Source organism: Anas platyrhynchos, chromosome 13 (assembly GCF_047663525.1).
Source record: "Anas platyrhynchos isolate ZD024472 breed Pekin duck chromosome 13, IASCAAS_PekinDuck_T2T, whole genome shotgun sequence".
Taxonomy (NCBI): Eukaryota; Metazoa; Chordata; class Aves; order Anseriformes; family Anatidae; genus Anas; species Anas platyrhynchos.
Genome location: NC_092599.1, coordinates 11,948,070 through 11,966,771, shown reverse-complemented (window position 1 = coordinate 11,966,771; position 18,702 = coordinate 11,948,070). Strand labels below are relative to the sequence as shown.

At 46.0% G+C, this 18,702-nt stretch overlaps 1 protein-coding gene and 1 long non-coding RNA gene across 3 annotated transcripts in view; both read right to left on the bottom strand.

Moving 5' to 3' along the window:
- LOC101803678 (uncharacterized) overlaps nt 1-9,960 on the bottom strand; it is a 43,257-nt gene extending 33,297 nt beyond the window's left edge. Inside the window, exons 1-3 of one of the 2 annotated variants that reach the window (XM_072044413.1) lie at nt 9,864-9,960; nt 7,992-8,096; nt 1,380-1,565 (exon numbers count right to left, since the gene is read on the bottom strand). The gene's annotated coding sequence lies outside the window, so the exon portion shown is untranslated. Of the gene's footprint in view, nt 1-1,379; nt 6,459-7,991; nt 8,097-9,863 lie in introns of those variants that run through there. The other variant, XM_072044414.1, reaches the window with a different exon arrangement.
- Nucleotides 9,961-11,359: 1,399 nt separating this feature from the next.
- Nucleotides 11,360-13,008, bottom strand: LOC140003542 (uncharacterized). The gene is made up of 3 exons (XR_011812393.1): nt 12,884-13,008; nt 12,051-12,175; nt 11,360-11,714 (listed from the first exon to the last, which is right to left on the bottom strand). It is a non-coding gene; the product is annotated as an uncharacterized lncRNA (long non-coding RNA).
- Between the last annotated feature and the right edge of the window lie 5,694 nt (nt 13,009-18,702).

The following is an 18,702-nucleotide window of genomic DNA, read 5'->3' as shown; positions in this document are numbered from 1 at the left end:
ACTGCTAGAGTTAAGCAGAAGACTCAATACTGATAAACCACAGCACGGATAAGGAGCCTTTACTCTTGTCCTCAGGACTTATCCCCCTCTTACCTCCTCAAGTTTCCCCTTACATTATGTCACAGATAACAACAAAACACAGAAAAGGCTTGATCCAAGGCAGCCCTGCTCTGATGTATCCCTTCAGCCCTCCCCACAAAGCCCTTTCATACGACTTCTCACCTCTCCCCCTTCTCAAAGACCAGAGAAGCCCCCTCAGCATCTTCTCCACTGGTGCTTTACTTGTACCCTGGACACCTGAAGCTGTGCAGGTATCTCTGTACGCAATCCAGCACCAAATCTGAACCCTTCAGTGCTTTCTGGAACACAGCTATCTTCAGAATCCCAAACAAATACATTAATTGCTTTCAATTTATCAGCCTCAAATCATTCTGTCTAATTACCATTCATCTAGAGTTTGTGTTTTTAATGGTTTATGGGTATTGTTGGTAATCTTTTAATTTCTCATTAAAAACAATATCTTGTACGCACTATGTGTGAAAAGCCCTAATCCGATAAATCAAGCAAGAGTAACACAGTTAAAAGGAAATCAGTGGAACAATATTTGGGTTTATATATTTCTGCCAGTCAATTTGTAATTAAAAGTTGCTACTTTAAAAAACACAGTTGTTGCTGTGAAAGCCATTATCAGTCGGCATTTTCATATGAATACTGCTTTAATTAATTAGCAAAAGTAAATACATTATATATCAAAAACCGCTTTCCCACTGAACCCATGCGTTCCAGAACAAAAGGCTTAATAAACGACACAAAAGAGGGACAAATTAGCTGATCCCACCCTCCCTTTTCAGGTTTAGAGTCTTTTAAAGTTCTCCAAGGTTTTTCCCCCCACACTTGCCTTTTTTTTTTTTTTAATACATTGTTTGTTTTTCTTTAGAAGTGTGTATGGGGGGAGAAGATGCTACACAAACACAAAACATGCCATTCAAATTAAATGATTTGGAAATCAGTTTTGCTGGTTCTTAGAAAATAAGAGTGTTTATGATTATTAAAAACCAAATGTAATTACGATCACATACAACACAGTCCCTTTGGAACAAATTATTTGCTGAACATTAAGGGGTTAGAGTTTGATTCACAAAAGGAAATGATGTGTCTGAAAAATTATTCTTTTGTCTAGGGGCTTTCCAGAGACTGGAGACAGCGGGAGAAAGTGCTCCATTTTCGTCAACAAGCTGGAGAGAAAGTGTGGATGAAGTGCCATTTGGGGCTCAAGTCTATGATAAGAACACCTTAAAACATCAACAGTATCTCTTATCTCCCGTGCCTTTAACAAGAACCAGGGGTCCTGCCATCGCGCTAGTGAACAAATCACTCACCTCATCCCGGCTCTCTCCTTGCCAAATTGCTGAAGTGCTGCAAGCAGGGTCTGCTTGTGAGTAAGGAGCAGAGAGAGGAGCAAGTACCTCAGCTGGCTGATGGCTGTGACCAGGGCTGGGCTTCCACAAAACAGCAGTCTGGTGAAACCTGATGGCAGGACCATGAACACAGATGGAGAGCCTGACCTAAACAAGAAAAAAAATATTAAAAAAAAAAAAGACCAAAGCAAACAAACAAAAAAAAAACAACCACCAACAAAATAACTGGATGAGGCTGCCTGTTGGGTAAGTTGTTCCCCGTTTCATTTGACTTACCTAGAGCTGGAACTCCCTGCACAGTGATGAACAGCAACCTTCGCAGGCTGAGCCTCAACACCTCGTCAGCAGTGCAAACATCAGTTGCTCAGCAGATGAAGCCAAGAAGTGCAAATACCAGACCAAAACAAGTACAAGAGGACTTCAGAAAAATGTGATTGCTCAAGGGAGAATGTAGAGTTTGCATATACTTTCCATGACAATACTCAAGGCTTTCCACCAAAGGATACCTCCAAAAAAGACTAGGACGATGTTGATACTGAACCAGATAATTGTGTGGCTATTAAACACCCATGCAAGGCATCCAAACCTGCACTAATGCAAGAAACCCAAGGCTACACTCAGCGAGAGGCAGTCTAAAGTCTCTCCAACTCCAACTCTCCCCAGGAAGCTTCCCTTCTCACCAGACATTTCATTTCTCCCTCTCAGTCCTGACTCCTAGCCATCTTCCCACTTATACCAGATACTCAGCATGCCTCCTCCCAAAGTAGATGGCAAGCAAGCTTCTTCTTGACTGAATTAATAAATCTTCATCCTCTATTTTGGGATGCATACAAAGACATAACAATCAGTCCCAGTCCCATATGTTCTGCCTTTTCTTCTGTTTTCTCTTCCCTTGTGCTCCCAGACTGCAAAGCCTTTGGAGAAGAGACAGTATTTTGCCTGACCTGGAAGCATGTGGTGAGTGCCACGCAGATAAACAGCGCTCTAAGCAATCAGAATTAATATTTCAAGGTGACTTAAGAACCCAGAGGACTTCGAAGGTTGTCCCCCTGCTTGCTCAGTTCCTGTACACCGTCATACCACAACAGCAACTTTCTCCAGGCGTTTCAGACAGAAAACATTCATATTTACATTTTGCCTTTCACCCAAGGCTTCCACGCAACCTGCTTAATACCCTATGCACCAACCTCCATCCCTCGTGCACCAGTTCTGTGTGAGGTACCACTCGACAAAAGATGGGAACGTCACAGTGTTTCAGCAAGAAGCACCTTTCCTTGGAGTCCCAGCATGACCTGAACACCGAATCACTGTTACCTTTCAGAGGAGGCAAAAATCATGCTGCTAATCACTTGTTGGCTTCTTGCAGGGGCTGCGAGCAGCCCTACTGTCAGCTCACTGGGGTGGGAATCACAGCACTTGGCTGATCACTCCTCTGGCCGTGTTTTTAGCAGAAATTGGTATTTACACCTCAATCAGTGCATAGTCTTGTTAGGTACCATTCAGCTTAGCTAGGATACCCTCAGCTAAAGCCACATTTCAGCAGACACACAGGAGGTGCCTGTGCAACGCATGGGGATGAAACAACGTGGGGTGAGATGCCAAGAGCAGCACCGTGCTGAGGGATGTTTCAGCACAGAGAAGTGTGCCTCATGCAGGCCTTCGGCGCAGGCATTCTTTTTCCTTCACATAACTACATTGATTTTTATCATTGTTATATTTGGTTCAGCCGCCCATCTGGAAAGTTCTTGCCTCCCCCGGCCCCCATAAATAACCAAACCCAGCTCTAACCAAAGGCAGTTGACAGAATCAGCCCCGTTGCCCTTTGGCAGTTCTTCCAGGAATTTTTAGGGTTTTTACCAGTCAGGAAAAGGCTTTGATGCTCTGGAATCAGGATTTTATGAAGATCATTTTGTAGGGTTCAGCCAACTCATGAAGTGTCAAATGGGGGGCACTCTTTCATCTCATGGCTGGATGGGGAAAAGATCCTCCCTCTTACCGGAATGAGGACTCGAGAGGGGGGAACATCTCAGAGAGATGAAGGCTCATCCATAGAGGGGAGGGTTTCTTTTCTCTTGGTAGAGTCCACCCACCACATTCCCATCATACTGATTGCTGCAGTCCTATCTGTCTGGTCTCCAGGCTACATCAGATAAGAGAACTGCCTGCTCGCTCCGGTTCTGATGCTGCGCTGTCAGGGCCTCCCAGCCGCAGAGCCAGGCTCTTCCTCACCCTCCTTCTCCAGCTGCCTGCTGCATTGGTAGGGATGCTGTAAGGAAACCTGTCACTTGCAAGGAACGAAGCAGCAATCAAGAACAGCCTCAGGAAATTAGATCTTTCACTTTGCATTTCTAAATACACAGTACAAAAAAAAAAAAAGAAAAAAAAGAGCAAGGAATCTCCCTGCGTTTTCTCAAAAGCTGTGTACCTCAGGAGACAATACAAATCCAGCCCGTTCCCATTTCTGCAATGACAGACTCCCTCTGGAAGATGGAACTTGTCACTCCCCAGCTAACAACCATGCCTGGGCTCTTGAAGGCTTGACTGACAGTTTCCCAAGCTAGTCCTGTTGTAGAAGGCATTCATGCATGCTGGTGGGCTGCTCCTGAAATTTGCACCTCCATTGTCTCAAGCATTGCAGATATCACTTGTTCAGAAGCTGCATGCACCAACTAATGGCCATTTGGCAGAACTCAGGACTTGTGCAGCACTGTGTACTATGCAGCCGCTCTTCCACTTGGCTCAGAGCAGCTGATTTGCACAAAGATTGCTTTAGTGTTCCCACGAACCATTCCTTTGCTGACTGTCCCATTTACCATGACCTGTCACTTATCGCCTTTGTGCAGAGCTGGTCCACAGTCATCCATGTGATATTTGCAAATGCCAGTCTCTGTCACCAAACCCACTGAAGACCATTCAGACCAGTGAAAACACTGAGATGATCTTATACTCAGACTCGGTTTACAACATAGTTCTGCAGCCCAGGGGCCCCAGATTTAATCTGTGCTATCCCATAGCCTCAGAAGCTAAGAAAAGTTTGTGGGAGAAAATGAGCAAGACAAAATCCAAATTATTTTGCTGTCAGTAGTTAAACAATTTAGCACATCAGTATGCACAGACACCCCTTCCTGCACCCACGGAGACCAGGATGGCATATTGGACAAAGTACTTAGCTGCTCTTGATTTCTTACAGGAGAGCAAACAGAAGTGTCACAGTGCTCTGGCAGATGTGGAGGCACCAGATACTGACACATCCTACAAGAGGAGCGAAAAATAGCAAGCAGGACACAGCCAGAGCTTCTGCTCTGCTCCTGCTGTGAAGGCAATGTCAGCAGCAGTCCCAAGGGAGATTACAACAAAAAGGCTGACCCTGACAATGTTTCAGCCTGCCTCGTTCATGTCCTGGCCACAACCAAGTACAGATGCCAGCCTGGGGTTCATCAAGATCATGGACCTGCGTGTGAGGCACGGAGACAACACGAGTACACACACTGCTGGCATGGAGGACTTCTGCTACATCCGTGCAGTGCTGCTGAGACGTAAGTGGGAAGAGATATGAAATATTTTAAGATGATCACCTGTCCTTACAAAATGGCATTTCTGAGGGACAGCCTTCACCCCACCAGAGAACTTGAAGCAGCTACCGAAAACAGACGAGAAGGCTTGCAGCCATTTCTCATCTAACCCAACACCAGCAAGTTTCTGGGATATTGCTTTCTGGTGCTGTTGCATCAAATAGGTTTTTATGCATCGTGTCTTTTGGGTCTACTGCTAAAGGTGAGAGAATCGTGTATTTGCAGTGCTGGAGGAAGACTGGCTCCCATTTCCAGCTCTGTATGTACGACCTTGAAAAAGTCATTCAACTCTTCAATGGCTGAACTGTTTAACTGCAAAATGAAGCTCTTTCAGCTTTTGGCTGTCTTGTCTGTTTAGACTGTAAGCTCTTCAGGGCAGGGACTGTCTCTTATTAAGCTATCATAACTCTCTCTTAATTAAGGTCTTCTACACATCCAGGGGACTCACAAAAATGTCATAAAGCAAAGGCTTTCTAATAAATTTTGGGGAATTCCACATTCTGATCCAAAAGTACTCAGTGGTTTTCCCTGCTGAATATGGTGCTGAATCCCTTGTTAGACTGTGTGCAAAGGGGGAGGAGGGAGGCTCCTTATAATTTAAAGAGATTGCATAAAAGACAGTTTAAGTCCTTGTGGCTGTATATTTCTTTTAATTAGTTTATGCACAGTGCATTTGCATGGGAAGATGCACAGCGTGTGGACGGACTTAATTAGGAGAACAATACGTTCCCTCTTAAGATAATGACTTGAGGATTATGAAAATTATTATTCCAGATCCATCCATGGGTCATTCGAGGTTCAGTATCCAGCGAACTTTTAAAATGCATTGAGGTCAGCAGTTTGGATACTGTCAGTAAAGTCACTTGATTTTACTGCTGCTTAAATGATTAATTATGAACAGAGGCTGCATGCATCCCCCAAGTTACACAATAGCCCAAGGACTTGCTGCATTTTGCATATGCCATCAACTGCTCTGGAGAGACTGATGCGCTAAAAGGGGCCGTGAGATTCGCTGTAGTCATCTGCCAGCAACATCTCCTTCTGAGCTCTTCCCCCTCCCTTTCACAGGTCCTTTGCCTTTTTGTTCCTGGCTGGGGATGGAAGAAATTTCAGCCTCCGCTAATGAATCTTTGTAGCTGAAGAACTAAGACAATTAGGTGAGTGTTTAAGGACACAGCTCGCTAGCCTATACAAAGTGAGGTACAACACGTGCCATTTTAGAACAACGTACCTGTGGGCATCTGGAGACAGCACCTACCTGTATCAGCTTTAAGTCCGGCAGTTTGGTGGATCTCAAGAAAGGCATCTTTCCTGTCTCTCTCTAAACCACAATCTACTCCCTCAGCCAGCTCAATCCTAAGAATCTCAGAGCCCATCCTGCTCTCCCCTCTGCAAAAAGTGGTTGCCATCAGGTGAACATTCTCCCCGCTGCAAAAGGGCATCCTGGAGAGGGACAGCCCTCTATCCCAAAGCCGTACAACTCCAAGTGCTGAGAAGACTGTGGGAACTACTGTCCCCACACCCCAGCCAACAGGAGCAGAGTGGATAGAAACCCAATCTTTTGCCTAAAAGCAAAGCCACATACACAGTTTATCACAGCCAACTGTTTCAACAGCAAATCCCAAGAAGACAGGGAAGGAGAGGAAACTTGAGGAGAGATTTTTGCGGGTTTAGGGCAACTCAGCCTGGTGACTAAATCCCCCAGTCTTTGTACACCTACTCCAAAACGTCAAATCAAGAGAAAGCCATGTCTATCAGCCCTCAAATTGTACCTCTGTGCTCACACTGGTGGAGGGAAAAAGTCTGTGACTGGCCCCAGAAGCCCATTGCAGGGGTGTCTCTGGGATTCCCATCAGCGGATTCTGCTTTCCAGAAGGAAAGATGGGCACTGCCACCCTCAGTTGCTCATGTATTTGACAAGTAAAGTCACAGACCCCTTTTAAGAACTGGGACTTTGTTCCAAAGGGCAACAAAGGGGCTCTCAGTGGCTTTTAAGAACTTATTTGTAAGAAAACATCTAGAACAACAAATGCTCAGGTTGCTTTTTGCAACCCTTTACATCAAACCAGAAAAAGCAGCACGCCCAGCAGTTGAGCTCTTGGCTAGGACAGTCTGTGAGCAATAAAAACCCTGGGCCAACAGGCTGCTGGCCTCCTCTCAGACACAAACATACCCCATGATTTTCTTTGCCATTTCAAGATTTCCTGAGGCCACAGAGGGTTGCTTGAGGCCAACCACGGATAGTTGGGCATTACAGGTTAGCCACAGGATCTCACTGCACGTTGCCATTGCACTGCCTGCAGCGCAGGGCTGGGGGCAGGTGGAGAGCCAGCACCATGGCTGCTTCCTGCAATGCCTGGGAAAACACATTCCCAGAAGTGATCTCAAAGCACTTTTCCAGGTATTTTTTAGTGTAGCACCACCCAATGCACACAAGAGGCTCAGCACCAGTCATTCCCTGCCCTCTTTTTCTTCCCCACTACCTGCAAAGGCCAGAATTGCACAGCAGAGCCCCAAGCCCTGTGCGATGGCTGAGCTGTGGATCCATCCCAACACAGCTATGATCACAGAGCTCAGCAAAGTCACGCTACTATGGAGACAGGGAGCAGGGAAAAGAAAACATACTAATAGTTATAGGACAAGAATAGAACAGCTCCTTGCTCATTTCTCACCCTCGGCTGTTGATAATGTAGCACCCAAAGCATGTTAGGCACTGTACAAGGCAAACAAAGATGTCCCTGCCCCAAAGAGATTACAATCTAATTCAGATTTTACAGTCATATTTCAAATGCACAGCGAGATCAAAGCCCTGCTCTCCTCCCCCAGGCACTCATTCTCTCTGGTGGAATATATCTTGATTCATAAATCAGAGAAGCAGCACGTCCCAGTGAATGCTGCCATCCAGGACACAACAGAGGATACAGAGATGCCAAAAGGTAGTCCCAACATCACATTAGAGCTTGGGAGGGTATTTCAGGGGGGAAGAGAAGAGGGAACTTACAGTGATTATTGTTTTTCCATTAAAACATTTCCATCTCCAAAGCGTAGTTTTGTCTGGCTGCCATGCCACCAGCAGTAACAGCACATGACAATGATCCATGACACGCTAGAACAGAAAACAAAAATAGAGATTCTATTCATAAACTTCAGAAGCCATTAAGTGAGATAGTCTGAAAATACTTTAAAAACTGGGACAAGCATCAGAGTACAGTAACACTTGTTTGGAAAAGGACATCCTGAATTAGATGAGTAATTCCAAAGTAAAATCCCAATGTTCCCTGTTTTCTGGTTCATTCACAGCTGGTACTAGCAGCATCAGGGCACACTTAAGCACACAAGAGTAAAAGGCAGTCACCTCCCAACCATTATCCCCTCTGCAACTTCTAAGGGTTTCCCCCCTCGAAAAATCTGCAATTCAAACACTAAATTTGCCCCTGAACTGCTTAATCTGCAAGCTTCAGTGATCTCTCTGCAACGGGATGCACAGGCAACAGATGTTCAGAAACCGAGTTGGCAGTTTGTATCACCTGAACGTGTGATTGGGAGCAAGACAGAGAGGATGCACATTGCCTGGGAACATCTGATAACGCCGTGCCCTTCAGAGGCTGCATGTCGGTGAAGGGGCAGGAGCACGGCTTAGAAATAACCAGAAGCTTTCTTCTTCTTCCATGAGTCACTCCTGCTTCAAGGAGCTGCAGCTTTGATTATTAACTGGGCTAGTCAGCTAGATATTTAAATGATTCCCAAAAGTCATTAAGAGCCCAATCAGATATGCAGTGCTTGACTCTAGCACAGGAATGCAGAGAGGGAATTATTTGCATAAACTATGCTTTAGAGAAAACCTCCATGTATTTTATATTTCAGGGTACCGGGGAATCTGATTTAACTGAGTTGAAGAAATGAAAAAGAAGCTTAAGCAATTTAAGGGACAATATTAAACATAGAAGAGTGAAAAAAATAATAATAAAAAAAAACAGAGCAGCTACCATAGGGATTACGAACAACAAAATATGATGTCAAAGCTTTCTTCCTCTCTATTCTCTAAGCAACAGGCAGCTCCTTTAGATTTCCCCTGACTTTTCAGAGAGAAAATTCAGCCTCAAAGTCAAAGCACTGCCTGAGGATGCATGCCTGATCAGGTCTCATGACCTTTCTGTCCTCTGTCCCAGCTCGAGATCACAGAGGGGAGCGAGAGCAAGGAAGCAAAGGGGTAGGTGGATGCAGAAAGCCTGCCTTTACCTAGAAGTAGCTTTGCATTCACCCAGCCCCCATGCCAGAGCTGTGACAGTCTCTCACATCAAAAACTCAAGGCAAATCTTCGGTGGATTTGTTTTTATAGGAAATATGCAATGACAAGAAACCGACAGTGTTTTGGTAGGTGTGAAGGCAACAGTGCACACGCAGACTAGAACAAAAAGGAATAAATATCAGGCTAGGGACCACCTTCAGAGACAGACAGAGGGCTGCTTAACTCAGCTACAGCTTTTCTGGTGGTTTGTAATTCATTTTACATCCGTGCTATGCCCACACTAGCAGGTAGCTCCTGCCCCTGTCCTGCATATCCTCACCTGTGCTCTTGCCCTAAGGGGCTCCCCTCCAGGATGGGGAGCGGCTCAGGTCCCCCCTGCGTAGGGATCGTATCCAGGACGTGAATCCTTCCTGCTCTGGGTTACAATTAGAGGCACAACAAGCAATTTTTTTCCCAAATCTGCAGCCCAAACAGAACTCATCCAAAAGCAAGATTTGGGAGGACTGGAAAGCTGGCCTTAGATGCAATATGTGAGAAAACAAGAAGGGAGGTGAATGAAGCTCCATGGGGTCCCCATCTCTTAAGATGAAAAGAGCAATTAACTACCCAAACGAACAACCTTACCCTGTGTTTCAGGCAGAAAACAGCATTCCCGTCAGGAGCCAGAGGCCAGGGCAACCTGTGGCTGGTCACTGAGGCTCCTCACCCTTCAGTACCCTACCTGTACAATGAGGGATAAAATATTTTTCTTCTTTCTTTCCTTCAAGGGACGGGAGCTGACAGATTAAATGCACTCATGCCTACAAAGCCTTCCCCAGAAAGAAACTGTCATAAGGAGGGCAAAACTGTTATTGTTATTATGATTAGAAACCAAGGTCCTCCTGTGCAGTTATTTAATTAAACCATAAATACAAACGGATAAGTGTCTAATGAGCCAGCTCTACACAGTATATTTATATTCCTCTGAAAAGAACAATGCTTAAACTAGTTGCAAATAACAGTGCTCTCTCCCAGCCCGGTTTTCTCTGCAATCAGGAATCAGGCCGCACAGTAGTTTGCTGACAAATTGCTTCGTGTTATGAAGATAATGAAGGCATCAAATTACTTTGCACTCCTTCCCCCTGGAAGCAGCGAGGCTCTTGCAGAAAGAGATTGCCAGGGTTTTATTTGTGCATGCATGTGTGTGTCATTTGTGACAAGACAAGCCCCAGAGGCCTGTCAGCCAAGGCAGGGAGGCTCCAACCACGGCTTCTGGCAAATCCCCGCTGCAGCCCTGACCTTCTGGCTGTGCACTTGTCGGCACTGGGAGGGAGGTGAGCCTGGCAGAGAGCCACAGCCCCTGAGAGGTGTTTCTTCCTCCAGTACCCACAGATACGCGCTGGGTTGTTCTGGGAGAGCTCGCACGGGTACCACAAGCCATTTAGTCACGTTAGGATGGCTTTTCCCTGCGTCTAACATACTCTGCTTTCCAGGAACAAAGCCTAAAGCAGCAGATCCAGCAAAGCATTTGTCCAGGGGGTTGTGCAAGGTCATCTTCAGAACTTAAGGACTTGGCCAGATCACAGCCATTCTGGACCATGGCTCTGGAAGTTTGCCTTTCTCTCCCTTTCTGCCTTCGTTTTTCCTTTTCTGCCTGCTGAAAGGATGTTTAACTCCTCCTTCGGAGGTGGTTCCTGAAACTCCAGGCAGAAGGATAGCAAAGAGAAAAATATTCCCACCCCAAGCTATTATTAATAAATAACGTATTCTGAACAGGTAAGATCTCAGTAAACTGGATCCAAACAGCTTTTTAAAGCCCCTCCAGCCACTACGAGCATCAACAAGCCCAGCAAAGCTCTTTAGTGATCATAACAAATGTGTCAGGCTTTACTCTGCGATTGATTCGCTTTTGGTAACATAAGTTAAGCTTCAAATCTATATTTCATATATAATCAAGCAGCCAAATCAGCCTTTTGATATAGAACCCAGACCAGCCGCTGTGTCTTTATCTCAGAAAGCAGGAGGGCCAACAAAGCTCCAGCCGGGGAAGTGACAGTTCTTCTTTATTATCCTCCCTGGTTGTGCCCATCTTCTCATCTCCCCTATCAAATTTCTGGGCCTTTTTGATAAAAAATAATTTAAGAGTGCGCTCCGCAGGAAGTGCACAAAGGTTACAGATTGAGCAATGCCTGGGAACCCCTTTTTAAAAGGTGCAACCATTAAAAGGGCCTGCAAACTGGAGCGGGACGCCAGCCCTGCAAGCAGCCCCTTCTAGAGGCACAGAGGAGGAGGCCAGGGTCAGACACAGCATGGGAAAGCTCTCCCCTTACGGTGGCTGACGTCTCCTTCTGCTGTGAAAACTCAGACAAGGAGTTTTGAGTCTCACTGGCCGTGCACTTACTTGTTGGTGCTGCTTGTTTTCTCTCCACTCTCCCCTTTCTGCATTGCAAGCTTGCTGGAACAGCCCCCTCAACACTTTGGGGTCAGAAACAAATTCTAAGTTGTTTAAGAGAAAAAAAAGTTTTAAATTAGCACTCAGTCTTCCCTGCCTTTTTCTTTCTTTTTAACTGTTGACACACTTGTACTCTCCTGCTTTGCTGGGTTTCACATTACAAGTTCTCCAGCAGTACAGGTTTAAGGGATTCCCTCCTGACTGTCTCTGCCCTACAGCACATGAATCCCTTTGCGGTGCTGCTGCAGCCGTGCGTGACATCAGCCTGGCATGGGGATTGATCCACTTTCACAAGAAACATGCACGACTGTACAGCAGGGTTTCTTTCTCCTGCAGCCATATCAGTTCCCTGAGACATTTCATTGCATCACCTTACAAACCTGCAGGGTCACCGAAACAAGAGGGGTGCTGCAGGATGCAAATGCCTCCAGACCACGACTCCAAGGAGCAGTTTTGCAGCTGAAGTGACAGCTTGCCTCAGCTGGCCTGCACCTTGCTTCGTTCTCTGCAAGCAAATCAGAGCATAGCATCTCTGAGTCAGCAATTAAGTCCAATTGTAAAAAGCAAAAAGCAAAAAAAAACAAAACACAACACTTAAAATAGCCATCTTGATGACCCTATGTTTTTAGCTTAGCTCCTTCTGGGACATCTCAGAGTTGAGCTTCCCACAAGCATCAAGGAGACCTTAGGGTTTGGAAGAGGTGCAGTTCATAGACAGCTATAGAAGTAAAGGAAAGGATTCCACCCATCTCTGAAAGGTAACGTGGATTTATGCTCAAAGTCACTGCTCAGCCCTCTGTGAAGGCTCCACAAATCAATGTGTTTTTCACTTGCATGAATATCCCACAAATCAACATGCGACAGGAAATTTAAAGTTGAGGCTGGCACCTCCATCCATAACTCTCGCTGTCGGGAGGAAAGAATAGGAGGAAAAGACCTAAAGGGCATATTTTGTGTATCTGGAAAAAATTGGACACAAGTTTCTGCCAGTCATCCACAACCCTATCCCACATGGACCGCTTCTCCGTTACAGACCAACCCGCTATAGCTCTCCTTTTCAATGGGCTGCATTCACAAGTGCCAGCCCCTGAAAACCAGATCAGCAGAAAGACAAGGGTTGCTGAGCTTATCTGTCACTCCTTGTGCCAATTTCCCACCACTGCAGTTTGCTTCCAAGCCAACACTTAACATTTCGTTACTTTAAACTTTTTACCTTAAAATAGCAATGTAGTCCTGGAGTCTGCACCTTGCCTTGAGACACCAGGTGACAACGCCATAACGTCCTTCCCTTTTGTTGCAGCATCCCCTCACAAAAATATGAGAAAAAATGTAGTTCTGTCCACAGGAAAAAGGGAATTAATTTCAGATGAGTACGTTGCAAAGGAGCTCCGTTACAGTTTGAGCTTTGCCAAATTCAGCTTGGATTCTTTACTGAAATTATTTCACAAGATGTGACAATTTCAGCACTTTCTATGCCCTAAGCAAAACTTCCGAACCTGATATTCACAAAATTCACAAGAGAGTGGAGTCTTTTCAATACACATACCCCCAACACACTTTTAGTTTTGTCTCAAAGTATCTTGGAAATGGGTAATCTGGCTGATGGCTAACACCTGCAAAACAGGGTTGTTCCTGGGAGATTTTTTCCAGTTTCAGTTTAAGCTCCTAAAATATATAAGGCATGGCTACCACAGATGAACGAAGCCAATTAGCAATGTACAATCATCAGAAGAAAGCTGGGACCCGGGGAACCTCCTTGTTTAGGTGACTAATTTCAGACTTTTTGGAAGAACCTCATTGTTTTAGAAAGGGACATTTTATAACGCTGTCTGAAAGGCACCTCATGCCAAAGACCCAGCACCCCAAACCACTAGGCACTGCTTAGAAAGCCAGTCGTTACAGAAAGATCACAGGGAAGATTGTTTTACTTTTTAAAATAATACTATTTATGGGACATATATCTGCATTTCCTGAGACTCTACACATTCACCTAAAGCACCTTGGCCCCGTTTCACTCTCCCAGCCCCAACAGCCCCCTCTCACTACACCAAAATTCTTTCAGGTCAGGTATATGTAATGCAAGCATCTGCCAAATTGTTGGGAGCGATGCACTGCTGTTGGGTTTTGTTTGTTTGGTTTTGTCCTGTCCCATTCTTCCCTTCCCCCCCCCCCCAGCAATGTGCCCAGTAGGGTCTATTAGCATACAAGACTATGAAATTCATTTCAGCTGAAATTAAACAAGAGATGTTTAACCCCGAGGCTTCTGACAGTAAAAGAGGCAGAGAAAAAAAATAAAAAGGGGGGGGGGGGGGGGGAGAAGAGAGAGAGCAGGGAAAAAAGGGGATAAAAAAGGAAAAACTAAACCAAGAAAGCCTTGCTTGGTCTCGCTGCTCACACACAACATGCACAGGACTGCTCTGCCAGTGCTTTGTAGGAGTTGAGCACTCGCAATCATACACTGCATTTGGTCCAGCTTTAATTCCTTTCCTATGCAGATGATGAAAAGGTACAAAGGCCTTAATTAGCATGGCGTGTCACACCTTATAACCCGTGTTCATCGTCTGGTAGCAACCAGAGGGGAACAGAAACGCACAGACATGTACACAAACAGGCACGCCATCCTCTGCCCGCGACAGCTCCTCCTCTGCAATTAGAGCTGGGTGCCCCCTAATTCTGATCTCCTGAGCATTTAATGCGTTTGCTCTGGGGTCTACACAATCCTGCTCTAATTTTGCCAGAGGCCTTTGTATCAAAGGCCTGAGCTGTGTGAAAGGTGATTTAGCAGAGATGGTGTCGGTGATTATTTTCAAAGGAACTGCTGCAGCCCCACCACGAGGGACACTGCAGCCTCCAGATAGGGGGCCCTTATCATATTTTCTATTCTCAGATAAGATTATGTTTCCTTTTTTCATCCTCCTTCCTGAATCTTCTTGATAACAATTGGGGGCCAGTTTAATCACAGAGGTTGAAATAACCAAAAGGGTTCCTAGGGTAGCGGTGGGGAGGGCAGGGAACAGGGCCAGGTGGGTGGGGAGGAGGGAGCGAGCTTACTGGTCGGAAAAGTTGGGTAAGAGCAACCAAGAAATAAAGCCAGCAGAAACAGGGTTATTTCAAAGGGAACAGCTGTTCAACTGCAACCAAACGAAAAGCACATGCAGCCAATGTTCTTGTGGTCGCCCGTCAAAAACAAAAACAAAACGAGTTGTTCACGCGCCCATTCTGCGGTCTAAACAAATTAGAGTGAAAACGGGACCAGGACAGGGAGATGGATGACCTCAAAACAATAGGGACAGACCCTTTGTGAAGCAGCCCTTTCTGTTGCTGGTGGCGGGGTTTCTAAACGCTAATAATATCTTTGCAATACAACAAATCGCTGAGGCATGATGTGAATTGGGATCAGGGAGCTGACCCCGACCCCTGGGGTCTGAATCTACTTGGACTGGGCATGAAACAGAGACAGAGAGGAGAAGCAAATGCCCTGTGCTACTGCCCCAGAAAAAAGGATTCTGACCTGCAGCTGAAGGTGTGTAGGTGACTTTGTGCAGCTCTGTCCCGTTCCAGGATAACATGGTCGTGTTACAGCATGGTGGCTTCCCCTAGCACATGCCCAGCAGAATAAAAGCCCAGTTAGTATCTGAATGAGAGATTTTCTAAGAAATAGTCAGCAACGACACTGTGTCCTCTGAATCCATCCTGAATCAGCACCCTAAATGTTGCATCAGAAGGTGCCAGGCTTTCAGAGTGGCAGTTACGGGGCAGGAGGTGGGGTGGGGAGATAACACATTTCAGATGGGTTATAAATCAGAACTGCTCATCGCCTGTTGTTGTTAAGCACCCCCCCCCTCCCATCTTTCTCAGTTGCAAAAAAACTGAAAAATCCCATTCTGCTTTGGCAGCTTTACCTCCAAACAAGCCCTCAATCACCAGCGTGTCTGTTGTGTCAGTGCTAACGTTCCCACACGCCAAACCACAGGGGACTGTTGATCCATCTTTGTGCAAAAGGAAACCGTTCAGTCCGTGAGGACTGTTTGCAGTGAGAAGCAAAAGTGTATCTAAGACACCAAAGCTTCGCTAGAGGCATGTCCCAATTTTCTGAGCTGGAAAACTTTCCCTGGGGGAAACCAGAGAAAAGAAAGCCTTTGGGATATTGCCACCCCAAAACTATACTGGCCAGGACTAGGCCAGCACAAGCCATACCTGCCACAGTGCCCACTCGGACCTAGTAAAAAGGTTTGCATTTCCAGCTGCAACATTTGGAGGAATCTAACCCTGCCTAAGGGGGATCCAGTCACACATGAGATCCCCAAACACCAGTGTCCATTTGTGACATTCATTCTGGGGTCACGCATGACTGGTTCGCAGGTGCCCCTCAGCTGGCTTTTGGCTTCTCATGGTCAAAACCACTTTTTTTAAAATTTACATTTCCATCCTTTGAGGCTGGAACCCAAGCAAGGACCCACCTACTTCCATCCACGGTCAGTCCTGACGGAGCCGTCAGAGCAGAGCACTTGTCCTCGAAGATACCCGCACGCAGAGTTCAAAGCCAGGCCTGTCTGACTGGAAGGCAGCGGATGGCAGCTTACCACAGAGTTCTTGGTAATAAAGTCTATTTGAAGACTCTCAGTGAAAAGTGTGTTCCTAATAAAGGATAACATTTCATGGTCATTATGCGATACACTTAACTTTAAAAGGAACAAAAATGCTGAGAAAGTCATTTTCTGAAAAAGGCTCTCGGATTTCATTACTATGGGTCAAGTGCCTGGGGAGAAGAATTAAAGAAAAACACGAACTTGTGCACAAATTAATTAAAGATATTTCCACTAATAAATTGTCCCTGTATCCCAAGGCAGAGCCTTCAGTTTGCACAATGTGGTAATATTCAAGTTGTGGTTTTCTCCACCAGGCAAGCGGTTCAGCAACATTTAAAATCAAATGGACAGAGTTGGCGATGCAGAGTTTGGGAATAGGAGGGGGTCACTTCCTTCTTCAGCCCATAGAAAATTTCTGGCATTTTAGCGTATTTTTAAGAAAGAAAGCAAAAACGCCTCGGTACCCCCTGAGAGCCCAAAACCATGATGACCTTTTAACTTCTTATTTTTCCTCGATGCAGCCAATTTCCCCAAATAAGGTCCTCTCCTCCACATTCTTCCACCAAAAATGCGAAGGACTCTGTTCCTTTTGATGCATAGACAGTGCCAGTTGCTGTAACATGAGGAAATTGCACCACGAGGGGAAAGAAAACAAAACAAAAATCCCAGATGGAAAACCAGAATCCACTGTCAGCAGCTTTCTGAGTAGTGGGCCTGACCCAGCCCAGCGTTATTGACCCCTTCCAGCCAAGGAGCAGCTACCAGGACAGGGGCTAGATTGAAGCAGCTAGGAGCAACACCAGGATGGCAGCAGAAAGCCCTGGGGCTAAGCTGTTCCAACCAAAGGCCAAAGATTTTCAGTCTTTTTAAGAGGCTTCCTAGCCTGTAGGGCCACTGCTGGGGCAAAGCACCGTTGGCCCTTCAGTCAGGGGCTAGGATGCAGCCAGCACGCACAGGGCACATGAAAACTGCTGCCCTGTAAGGTGGTTTGCACAAGGGGTAACGGCTTCATTCTCAGCCTCATTTTCTCATTGTTCTCAGCTACCACCAAGAAAACCTGAAGCTGAGCTTAATTTTCCTTTACTACTTCAATATTCTCCCATTTTATTGCCCTCCTGCATGCACGCATTGGAAAGCATTTGTGGTGTTTTTCATTCGGAGAAGAGGAAGGTAGGAAGATTTGCAAGCCTCCTGCAGCACACCTTCCTGCAAAGACCACCACTGCTCTACCCACAGAAGATGGAAGACTTCCCTCTCCAAAGAAAGTAGCGGACAAATCAGAACAAACTTCCCAGATACACAAACACAGCCAAACAGTCCTGTCCTAGGAGCTGGGATTGTTTGGTTTGTACTGACCTGATCCCATTTGAACATCCCTGTTCTCACACTGATCAGGGGCTGAAACGGAAGGAAACTGCTTCAAGCTTCTCTTTGCCTTTATTTTTTTTCCCCTCTACCCCCCACCACTTAAATTTCACAGGCACCTGAATCTGATCACAACTTCCTCTGTCCAGTGTAAAGTTTAGTCTGAGAGCGCGCACATACCACAATGCGTTGGGATAATATTAATGTATAGTATTCGAAGCCCCAGGGCCTGTATGTTTCATTAATTTCCTCCCCATTAAAGTAAAATGAGGATATCCTGTAGAGAATTGCAGTGAACCATTCGGACTGTGAAACTCGTCCTGACCCTGCTAAGAAAAACAGACAGAAGAGGAAAGAGCAGCTGATCGCAATATACAGCCACCCAAACGAAACACACGGGCTCCTTGCTCGGCCCTCTTTGCACTACTGCCGTGCAAATATTTAGCTTAACAGGATGTGAAGAGCTGGTCAGCAAGCGTTAAAAAAATACGCACTGATTTTTATTTGTTTAAAATGCAAAACATTTCCCGTACATTCTTTGCAGTGCATTAACCTCGGGCGCAATTTCCACTCATGGATTGAGCAAGCCAGGGACCTGGGTTGCACACGAATAATTCGGATTACTTGCATCTGTTTGTGTGTGGCTGGGGTGTGCATACCAATCCTTGCTCCCTCACCCAGTGCATCCAAGCTCTGCCAAACCCTCGAGGGCTGGCATCCGAAGGAAAATGCCTCTTCCAACACAACTGCCCGTCGTGGTGGTGGCAGCCAGCCTGCAAAGGGCTCTGTCAGGTTGAGGATCCTGCAGAGCCCAAGGCCTTTGAAGGCACCATGCTGTAGCCTCTCCTCCAATTTTAGGAAGTTGTCTTTGGCTTTGTCCCTCACTCAGACCCCCCAAACCTCCTCTACCCCATGACCTCGGCAGGCACAGCCCACCACAGCTCAACTTCCACCCGACTTGCTCAGAAATGACTTAGAGCAAGACGTTTTCCACTTTGGACTCAGAAGGACAGGTGTAAACACAGGGATTTTTATCAGCAGGAACAGTTTCTCTTTGTAGGACAAGGACAGCCACTCA